Genomic DNA, 11,489 nt, shown 5'->3' on the forward strand with positions numbered 1-11,489 from the left:
TGTATACTGCACATGCTCTGTATTGCTAGCAGGCAGGCTAAAGAGGTTTTTTTTGGCAGAAAAAACATACAAAATATCTTCTGTCTAAAAACTCTACCTACCAGCAATTTTCTTTTAACTATATGCTTTAAAAGATGGGTGGTCATGTGCAAATTTTACCTATGCACTTCTGTTCACATGATGCTTTGGTCAGCAGAGAGCTCCTATATGTTCAACCTTCCTTGCAGCTGTTGTGGCTGAAATACTGGTCATACATGTTACAAACTGATTAAACAAGCTCCTTTAGATTTACCAACAAGTATGTAGTGAGCTCATAAGCTTACATACCCCTGGCAGAATTGGTTCTATGTGGACTATTTTGTAAGAAAATAGTGAGAGATCACACCAAACTAATTTTTTGTTTATTTTGAATTTGATTTCAACTAAACTATTAGGCTGGACAGAATAACACGTTCATTTAACAAGTCATAGGAATAAAGGAAAGACTCTTGCCTCTTGATTATCATATATTGCCCCTTTTAGCATCAGTGACAGCTTGCAGTCTGTATTTTAGCCTGTAGTAAAGCTGCCCTTTCTTCTTTAAAAAAAAAAAAGAAGCCAATTCACTTTGCTACAGATACTGAAGGGTGGTTTTTGTTTCAGATCATTGTCATGTTCAATGGTCCTTGCGAGCAACTGTCTTGGTAATAAATGCAAACTTCCCTCCAATATTTTCTGATAATATGCTGTATTCATCTTGCTATTATTTTTTACTAAATTCCCTGGACTTAGCAGAGATTTACCTCCATTCTTCACTATAGGCCCTGTTGACTTCTCTTCAAAAATAGCATTTAGGACTGTGACCATAAAATGTAATTTGTCTCATGATTTTGTTCCAGACGTTTTGAGGCTTCTCTAGGTGCTCTTTGCCATATTTTTTATTTATTTTATTTTTTTCAACAATATATCTTTATTGAATTTTGTAGCAGTTCGAACAACAAAGTAGCCAATGTGCAGATACATCTTTGGCATATATTAAGTGGAATGTTTTTTAGCCTTGGTGCAGCAAAATTGGCTAACAGCTTACAAATTCTGGCAAGGGTATTTAAAACTATGAGCACATTTGTGCAAGGATAAAAAAAATATTTAGTGTGTGTCAGAGAGAATATTTCCTGATAGATAAGAAAGCAAGGCAAAGCTACAGTTGCATGTACCACAAGACCTTAAGAAAATAACCTTTTCTACAATCGAGGTAAGATATACACGCACCTGCACTTATACCCTCTCCTCATTATACATTGTTCTGGAGCTGTTTAATGCAGAACTTAACATATTTGGGGCCCCTGGGGCTTTGCCCTAATGTGCAAGTATGCAAAAAAACATTAGCAACCTACGGCACACTTACCTCTTCACTCTGTCACTGTAGCTGCTATCATCTGCTGGTCTTCTCCTGGGTCCTCAGCCTTCAGAAGTCTCAGTTGGGTGTAGTGTGTGCACAGGAGTTACTTCATCCCGGCACCCAAGGCATGCCAAGATTGTACACTGATCTGCGCACTTGCAGCTCGGAGTACAATAAGGAAACAAACTTTTATGGCAGAGGAGACATACAGAGTCACTTCGGTCATGAAAAACCTACCTGCTAGCAATTTTTCTACAAACGCGTTTAGTTCTGCTTTAAGTATCTAAACTTTTGTGTAAAATTATTAAGATGATATGTACTTTTAACATTTTAACTGGATTTTGTTAATGTTCATAAATTGTTTACTGTCTGTTTTGAAAACATATATTAAATAAGATTAAATACTTGTCTGTTGTAGAAACAAGGTCAACTGTACTGTTTCTTTATGAGAATTCATCACATTATTTTAAATGTGCTCTGTTGGCTTCCGGAAACAAGCGGAGAGCAATGCACATATGTAAAGCACATTGCTGTGTCCCTCTTGGGACACATTTATACCACTATAAATCCCTTTCTAAATCATACAGCATGGGACACGGGATCAGAGCTTTAGGCCATGGGTTATATGCTGCTGTCTTCAGGTGATTGGACACTGACAAAGCTGTAAGGACAACCCTAATATAACCCCTTCCACTGCCAACAAGCCTCAGTTTTCTGCTAGTGTCCTTAGATGTTGGATGACTTCTCTCTGCTGAAAGAAGCAAACCACTTACTTTATCTGTCACTTCTATCAAGACTCTTCTAGCAACACCTTTAGCTGCTGCATAGCCACTGGGGCTCCAGCAGAAAGAAGATATGGGACTGGCCTGTAATGTTGTTTTGGGTGCTGTATAGTACATTATGCGCTCACCTAGGCACGTAGTTCAGTGCATTAAGATAGCCAAAGAGTGCTATACAGGTCCAGAGCCGTGGCACTTCCACCTTTTGTGACCTTGTCACTGAAGACTTCTTAAAGGGTGAGCCCATTAGCTGGGTGAAGATTTGCTATTCACTGTCTATTTGCTGGGAGGACCACAAGGCGACGGTAAGTCAGGACTTTAGTCCAACAGTAATTCAGTGTGCTGTTTGCACTCTGGACTCATTAAATCACAGCCAGTGGCGAGGGACAGTTCGGCATGCTTTGCCTTTAACCTCTTGCCGTCTGCCCGTAGTAAAAAAACGGACGGACGGCACTGCAGCATCTGCGGGTTGCCGTCTCCAGACGGCAATTTTTTTCTGCTCGCGCGCGCCCCCTAGCGGGCACGCACGGAGCATTTTTGTGTGGCCCGTGTCATGATCCAGACCTGCCAGGGTGTCTGCACACCTTCTTTCTGACCAGCTGTATAGCGCATGTGAATGCCATTTTCATCTTTCCTGGTTGGTGCTGCTCCTCTGCACTGGGCCCCTCTGCCTACAGTGACTGGTCACAAAAGGCGTACTCTTCCTGCTCTGCAGTACTCTGTGAGCACTCCTATGATATACATCATCTCACATGGCAGATCATATTGCCAAGGGGAATGGGTCTGTGGGCCCAGTCAGCACACATATGGCCAAGAAGAAGGGCAGTGTCATCTCCGTGCAGGCTCCTAATTCTGATAGCTCTGACTGCTGTCCCCAATCAGAGCCGATGCCCTGGAGGCCATCCTAGCTCCTTCGGGTGCACCCCTCCTCCTGTTTAGCTGAAGAGGAGATCTCAGCCCTTATAGAGGACTCAGACCACAGGGGACTACAATTACATCCTCTCCTCCATTCTAATTTTCCTTTGAGTGCCCCTGTGCTTGGTGAGGAGGAGGATGATATCTCACCTGACTTAGAGAGTTTAGTATTGGAGGATACCTAATCCGCCAAAATCTCTCTCAAGCTGAAGGATAGCATTTCTATCCTTATTGATGTAAAGCGCACATGTGAAAAGTCACCAGCCAGGGCTCACTGAAGCTGCCTTAGCCTGCCAAAACCTTCCCTGTACACTCGCTTTCACAACCTGTGTTGTATGGTGTCTGGCCTCATCCTGAGGAAATCTTCGTACATCCCAAATGTATTGCTCAGCAATACCCATTTGAGGAAGAGTTCCTAAACAAATGGAAAGTACCAGTCATGAACCCTGCCATTTCCTACCTTACCAAAACCTTAATGGTTCCTTTTAAGGATGTCCCAGTTTTCAAGTACCTCATAGACAAAAGTTTTGATGCCCTTGTCTAAAGCCTTGTTCTCCCTAGCAGGTCTGGCAATACACCTTGCTGTGAGCTCAGTTTTAGACAGATGGTGTGACATCCATGTTGATATGTCAGTGAGTAGATTAGTGATGCGTAAGGAGATAGGGGTGCGCTGAGGAGTGGAGAGATAGATTTGAGAGTTGTTGGCATAGTGATTGGTATTAGGAGCCATGGGATGTTATCAACTGACTCAGGGAAGAAGTGTTGATGGAGAATAGAAGGGGCCCAAGGACAGAGCCTTGGGGGACCCCACAGAAAAAGGATAGGAGGAAGTTATAGGTGACACTGAAGGTGCGCTGGGATAGGTAGGCGTTGAACCATGAGAGAGCAGAGACTTGGAGGCCAAGGGATTGGAGTTTATTGAGGAGGAGCAGGTGGTCAACTGTGTCAAAAGATGGCAAGGAGTGCAGAGGTGGTAGAATATGAGGTCAAGGGTGTTACCATTAGAGTGAGTAGAAGTGTTAGTCCATTGAGTTAGGCCAAAGGAAGAAGTTAGGCTGAGTAGCTGAGAGGTTGCTTGTGTGTTAACATTAATAGGGACATTAAAGTCATCAAAAACAACAGTGGGCGTTTCAGAGGAGATAAAGTAGGTTAGCCAGGCAGATAAGTTGCCAAGGAAGCTTGGTACCAGTCCTGGAGGCCGATAACTAACAGCAATCCTCAGAGAAACTGGGGAAAACAGACGTATACAATGAACTTCAAAAGGGGAGTAATCGAGAAGGTATCAGTTTCAATCATACAGAACAAGGAAAGGGTTAAGTTGAGCTTGATAACAGCATTTACCAGGCCTGAATATTAGCAGTGTGGCAGCATCAATCATACACAGCAAGGAAAGGGTTAAGTTGAGCTTCATATATTCACCAGTGGAAGAGCAGAGAAGAACGGAGATGAGGGATGAAAATGATATTATGAAAAGTAAGTCGTTTTGAATGTGCCCCTATACCAGTGGTGGCGAACCTATGGCACGCGTGCCAGGGAGGGCACGCTGGGCCCTCTCTGCTGGCATGCGAGCCCAGGATCAGGGACCGCCAATGGAAATAGATCCGACCGACCTGGATCGCCTCAGTACGCATATTTCGTGCATTATCGCGAGAAGTCGCCGGCCAATGTTATTCAATGGAGCTTCAGCGGTACCCTTTTTCCTGCGGATGTTGTGCGATTTTTCTATTTTTGAATGCAGCCCGACGGTGAAAGTCACGCGATCCCGGCCCTGCTTGTAAGGTATGTCGCTTGGTGTGAATTGGGGCCTAAGGCAGTGATGTGGAACGTTTCTTAAACTCGAGCGCCCGAACTGCAATACAGTACTAAACTTATTTTTAGCCCTGGCAATTTGAGGTAAATAAATTGATTTTGCGTCGCAGTTTGGGCACTCGGGTTCAAAAAGGTTCGCCATCACTACACTATACTTTCAAAGATTTACTTCATCAGAGATGTATAATGTCTGGGCCCTGACCCCCTGGCTGTGCCCTACCCATAAGAGCATCTAAACATATACGTTTACTCTTTGCTGTGCCACGATTGCTGCCCTGTGACCCTGGACTCTGTCCCTGCTGTTCCTTGTTGCTGTTTACCCTTTTGCTGTGTCTGGATTACTGTCCTGTGACCCTGGACTCTACCCTTGCTGTATCCTATTGAGGTGTGCCCCTTAATGAAGAACCCCCTGGCCAAGGGTCTTAAAAAACACTCTCGATGCCTGTGTGTGTTCTGTTCCCCCCACACCTCTGTCACAGGGCCGACCACAATCAGGGCCCGGAGCTACTCCTGATGTCGTAAATGCCAGCACCAGAAGCTGAACAGAGAGCAACGTGGAGGACGAGCGTTGTGCTGGAAGCCGCTGGGCGACTGATCACAGAGTCGGATCACAGAGAAGCAGGACGCAGACAATTGTCACTGTTATAGTGACAATCTGCAGGACACTGTTACAGTAATAATCTCCTGGGTGCTGTTGTAGTAATAATCTGCAGGGCGCTGCTGTAGTAATCTGCTGGGTACTGTTGTGGTAATCTCTTAGGTGCAGTTGTAGTAAAAATCTGCTGGGCGCTGTTGTAGTAATAATTTGCTGGGTACTGTTGTGGTAATAGTCGGTGGGGCACTGTTGTAGTAATTTTGAAGAGATCCAGCGCCGCCTTCACAGAATCATTAGCCGTGCTGATGTTCCTGAAATACAGGCCTCTGTACTTACCAGCGGCTTCTTTCATGTTTGGCTCCGCCCCCAGATTGTAACGGTGCGGGGCCTGCCGGGGGTCATGTGATTGGGCTGCTCAGTCTTAAATGCCCGGTCATATTTTTTGTCCCAGTCCGACTTTGCTTTTCTCATTTTTTTTTTCTATAACTGCCTAATTACAAATACATTTAAAAGCAACATATCAGTCAAAGACCTATGGTCACTAAAGAAAGTGTCACTATCCTTGATGTCATTGAAAACAAAAACTCTGAATGACAATTTAAGGTGTTTTAATCTTGGTTTGTCAGCAAGGTAACTAATTAAAATGAATATCATGTGTAGTGCCCCCCTGACCCCCAGAGGCAATCGTGGACCCCCAAAGGGCAGAGAAGGCTGGCATTTAGTTCTCAGGGGAAGATCCTTAGCCAGTGAAGGAATCTCTGATCAAGAATTTGGGCGCCATTCACTTTAAGTGCCTTTTTTGTAGAACTTCATTACTGGGAGAGACGGTATAGGGCTTAGACCAAGGGTGCCCATTAGGTCGATCGAGATCTACCAGTCGATCGCAAAGCATATACTGGTAGATCACGATCGGCTCACAGGTGACATGGGAGGTGGAGGCGGCCGGGCCAGGCCCCAGCAGCTCCAGGATAGTGGCAAGAGATAGTGGGGCGCCCGGCAGTGAGGAGAGAGCCGGGTGGGAGACGAAAATAGAGCAGTCTGCAGGCACACTCTGGGGCAGCGGTGGAGCCTCAGCCGGGAGGAACGCGACTGAGCGGCCACTTGATTACAGAGCCCTCCCTGCTGCATGTGTTCCCACAGTCAAAAGAGATGACTGATTTAATCTATGTGCCCTACGTAACATTGTTTGTAGCACTCTGTAACTGATGGAATTGCTCTGCATTTCTGTGTAAAGTATTGCTGGAAGTTGTAGTCCTCTATAACTGGTGCCATTCTGCATGGCAGCAGTGCAAAATGCCATCAGCTATAGAGGGTTACAACTCCCAGCAATACTTTATACAGAAATGCAGAATAGTAACGGCTATAGAGGACTACAACTTCCAGCAGAACTTTATACAGCAATGCAGAATTGCAAACACCGTATAAAATATTGCTGGGATTTGTAGTCCTCTATAGCCAAAGCCATTCTGCATTGCCGTATAAAGTATTGTTGAGAGTTGTAGTCCTCTATAGCTAAAACCATTCTGCATTGCCATAAAAATATTGCTTGGAGTTGTAATCCTCTATAGCCGGTGTCATTATGCATTGCCGTATAAAGAATTGCTGGGAGTTGTAGTCCTCTATAGCTGAAGCCATTCTGCATTGCTGTATAAGGTATAGCTGGGAGCTGTAGTCCTCTATAGCAGCGGTCCACTACCTTTTTGGAATCAGGAACCGGTTTAGCTGAATTTTTTTTTGCACGGAGCAAGAGGGGGCCGATGTGAGGGGAGGAGGGGGTGGTTTTGGGATGTTTCAAGCGCATTTATTGTGGACTTTATTTATATTATTATTACATTGTAATATATAATGAAATTATTATACACGTCGCCATATTTCAGAATCAGTGGGAGCCCTGAGCTTGTTTTTCTGCTCTCAGTTTGCCAGTGCAGGCTTTCAGGTGGTCAGTTGGCCAAGTATTGGCATTGTAAGAACCGGAAGGGGGGGTCGAAAAAAAATCTTGCACCAGGGCCCTTTGTTCCTTAGGTCCACCACTAGCCACCGGTGTTCTGATCTCCAACGACGATCTCCAACAACATCACTTCCAGCTGGTCCCCAGCAGTGCCGGTCCGGGGGCGGAGCAGGGGGCCCCAGCAGCAGGTAAGATTTGCTGGGCGGGAGGTGCAGGGAAAGGGACCCGACCAGCCCACCTGAGACCCTGCAGAGCCCACCATAGAGTCTCAGGTTGTGCAGGATCTATGGTGTGCTCTGCAGGGTCACTCTCAAGTGGACTGTGTGGGATCTCAGGTATGTGTGGGGTCTAAGATGGGCTCTGCGGGGTCTCAGGTAGGTCCTGAGACCAATGCGTTATAAGTCCAGAGTCCAGTGCATTACTAAGTTCTGAGTCCAGTAAATTACTACGTTCTGAGTCCAGTGCATTACTAAGTCCTGAGTCCAATGCATTACTAAGCCCAGAGTCCAATTCATATACTGTTATGCATTGCTGTATAATGTATTGCTGGGATTTGTAGTCCCCATACAGCCGGTGCCATTCTGCATTGAAGTGTAAGCTCCTCTGTACAGAGACTGATGTGACTGGCTCTGTGCTCTCTGTACAGGACTGCGGTATATATTAGAGCTATATAAATGTATAATAATAATAATAGTGTGTGACTATGGGGGGGCATTAAAGTGTAAGTTCCTTTGGTACAGAGACTGATGTGACTGGCTCTGTGCTCTCTGTACAGGACTGCGGTATATATTAGAGCTATATAAATGTATAATAATAATAGTGTGTGACTATGGGGGGACATTAGAGTGTAAGCTCCTCTGTACAGAGACTGATGTGACTTGCTCTGTCCTCTCTGTACACTGTGGTATACACAGGTCTAGGCTGCTGTGACATGCTCCTTGAATAAAAAGAACATTTGGATTTATATAATCTCACGAGTGCTGGTGATCTTCATTGTTATCTACTGTTGTATGCACGACGCCATCCGTGGACATCACTACAAGTACCACCGTTATTTCAAGGTCTCTATTGCTGTAATCCTCGTTTCATTTCCCCATGTTGAGGGCATGTGACCTGGTATGGTGCAGGAGGGGGGGGGGGGCACCCTTGTCCCCCCCCCCCCCTTCTGCTCTGCCATTTTTCTGCACGCATCAAGGGTCTGGTATGAGATTTTAGGGAGGACCCCCATAAAACCCCTACCAGACCTAAAAGGTCTGGTATGAATTGGGGAGGGGAATTCACACGTTGTTATTCTATTTTAACATTTAACAACATAAATTCACTCCGATTTACATTCTGAAAACATTTTGGACACATACACATACTAGACTGTACGGTGCACTTGGCAAGGGAAAGCGCTTCCATGTCAAAAACATAGCATAAAGACACTAATACAATCCCATTCATACAGGGGGGTTATGCATTAAGCTGCCAAAGGAGGACTACGAGGCACCTCAAAATAAGAATAGGGGAACACATTAAGAACATACCATCTTGTCTTGAATTGTATTGTAATTGTAATGTTTCCCTTATATTATAAATTGCTGCGTAAACTGTTGGTGCTATATAAACCCTGTATAATAATAGTAATTAAAAAAGGGGATATTATTCACAATGTTTCTAAACATTTTACATTTTATCACAACAAAGACCCTAGGGGAATAAACATTATGGGGATAGATAGGGCCACTGCACCTTGGAGCGGGACTAATCTAAAAAGGGCGATATCCCAGAATGAGTCTAAATGGATATTCACTATGATTACATTAAAACCAAAAGGATTGAACTGCGAATTTGATTTGAATTGTTTTCCTATTAACAGCTGAATAAGGTTTAACTACAATGGATTTATTATCTAATAGTTCATAAACGCTTGGTGTAAAAAAATGTAAAACTTTATATAAAAATTTTTTTTTAAATATTTTTCATGATAAACTTATTATGGATATAGGATTAATTATAACCCCTGATGTAATGGGTATTTATATTTATCTCTTCTCATCTCAGATAAATTCATCTCTGATGTTTTTAGTAATCTTACGGAGCCTACTAAATCTTTTAAGATGTATTTTATAGTTTTTAGTGGTCAAAAAATGTATTTCGATTTAGTCCAGAACAAGTAAAATGTATGCACTGAGGACATCTAGTGGTTGACTAGAATATTGCAATAACAAAATGGTATAAAAGTAGATTTGTTGATCTCAGCATCTACGCCGTCCAGACAAACTTTTTTATGACGAAATGCGTCGATAGGCGGGTATTTGCTGAGGTCATCACGTCCTAAGAGCTGTAAAGAGTATCTGAGCGGAGATGGATTTTATTGAATGCAATCGTCTTTTTTTAAATCTTATGAGTAGTTTCATTTATTGTAATAAAGCGTGTTTTAAAAAATCTACTACACTAGGAACATTTAATTTGTCTCCCCCCTGAGTGATTGAGGAGATAAATAGATTGTTTTGGAAATTCTTGCTGGTTAAAATGGAGATGTATTAGACGCAAAGCTGAGAAACACTCAGCTCGGCAGTGTGAATGAGACCGTAATGTCTGTGCGGAGGACCTTAAATTGGTCCTGGTGAAAATCACGTATTAAATGTTGGGTGATAAACTTACGAAACAGAAACTATTAGGGGGACAGCAGGGTAATAGAGTGGGAAGGTTATCCCCCTAAGGGGGATTATGGTATGAAAGGGTACAGTGTAGGGTGTACAATGGTTCATGTAGATTGGGTGAGTTTTCCTCTTGTTGTCTTATCAGGGTTTATCAAGTCGTTAAGTGGGTTGAGTCAAAGTGTCGTGGTCAGATGTAAGAGATCCAGTGCCCCCAAAACCTTTCAAACCTGGTGTAAGTGTCCGACAAGATTGCTGTTAGTTGTTCGTTAATCATCGCATTAGTTCTAATGGTCTACACTTTCTGCTTTCTGGGAAGATCCTATTTTGTGTTCTGGAATAGCTAGCTTCAGTTTAATCAGAGAAATCTTTTTTCTGTTAGTGGCTGTCAGAGAAGTGTTGCTCGTCTTCGTTCTGCACATTTTCACGCACATGAGGGCACGCATGTGAGCCGTTCTAGTGGAAGCATTGTACGTACTCGTGAGCATGCGCACGTACTAAGCCACGTGCACGAGCACCCATTTGAACATTGGCACCAGACGGCCTATTTAAGAAGGAGCTCTGCACCTTTTCCTTGCTGAGAGTTCTTCAGCTAGTGCCCTGCTTCCTGTGTTTCCTGCACCTGATATTGACCCGGCCTGTTCTTGGACTTTGCTGATTGCTGCCTGATCCTGACCATGGCTTGATCTGGACCATGGCTTGATTCTGGTTGCTGATTCTGCACTGCCTTGCCTGCACTTGACCGACCGAGCCTCCTCCTGACCCTGCCTCTGTCTGCCGATTCTGTACCTCGCTGCCCGCCAGATCGTGACCCAGCTTATAACTGACTTCCTTTCTGCTCTGCACCAGTGCCATTTTCACCCATTGCTGACTTCATCTCCTAGGAAGTGACTGCCATCATCTTCCTTCAGACTGGTCCAGCTGCATCTCCAGCTCCGAGTGTATCTACTTCATCAGGGACTCGTGCCCCTCTTCCGTCCCTACACCCTCTGTTCACCATTACCAAGGGCATTTGGAGAAGAGAAGCAAGGGAGGCCACCCTCGTCATCTCAGGCTCTTGCTAGGTACGTGACAGTGGCTTTCCCAGCAGAAAAGTGCAACACTCTGGAACATCCTCAAAAAGTAAAAAAAGAGGAGAGAGCAGGAGAGCCGTTACGGTGTGGTATTAAGTGATCCATTGGTGTGAATAGGAAAACAAATGTGGTAAGTAGGAGAGTGTGACTTTGCAGGTGATCATGGGGATGGTGACTGTGTGGAGACAGCAATATATTCCACACATACTCCCCATTCAGGTTGCAGAGGATGGGTCAATCACACTTGATGCTCAGAGAGGTCCAGTCCAAAGTCCCTTAAGGGGACATCAGGATGATAAGGGAAACTCTGTTGGTGTAAAAAAAAAAAAAAGCCCAAAATGTATGCA

The sequence above is a fragment of the Nanorana parkeri genome, unplaced genomic scaffold, assembly GCF_000935625.1.
Source record: "Nanorana parkeri isolate BGI_ZX_2015 unplaced genomic scaffold, ASM93562v1 scaffold276, whole genome shotgun sequence".
Taxonomy (NCBI): Eukaryota; Metazoa; Chordata; class Amphibia; order Anura; family Dicroglossidae; genus Nanorana; species Nanorana parkeri.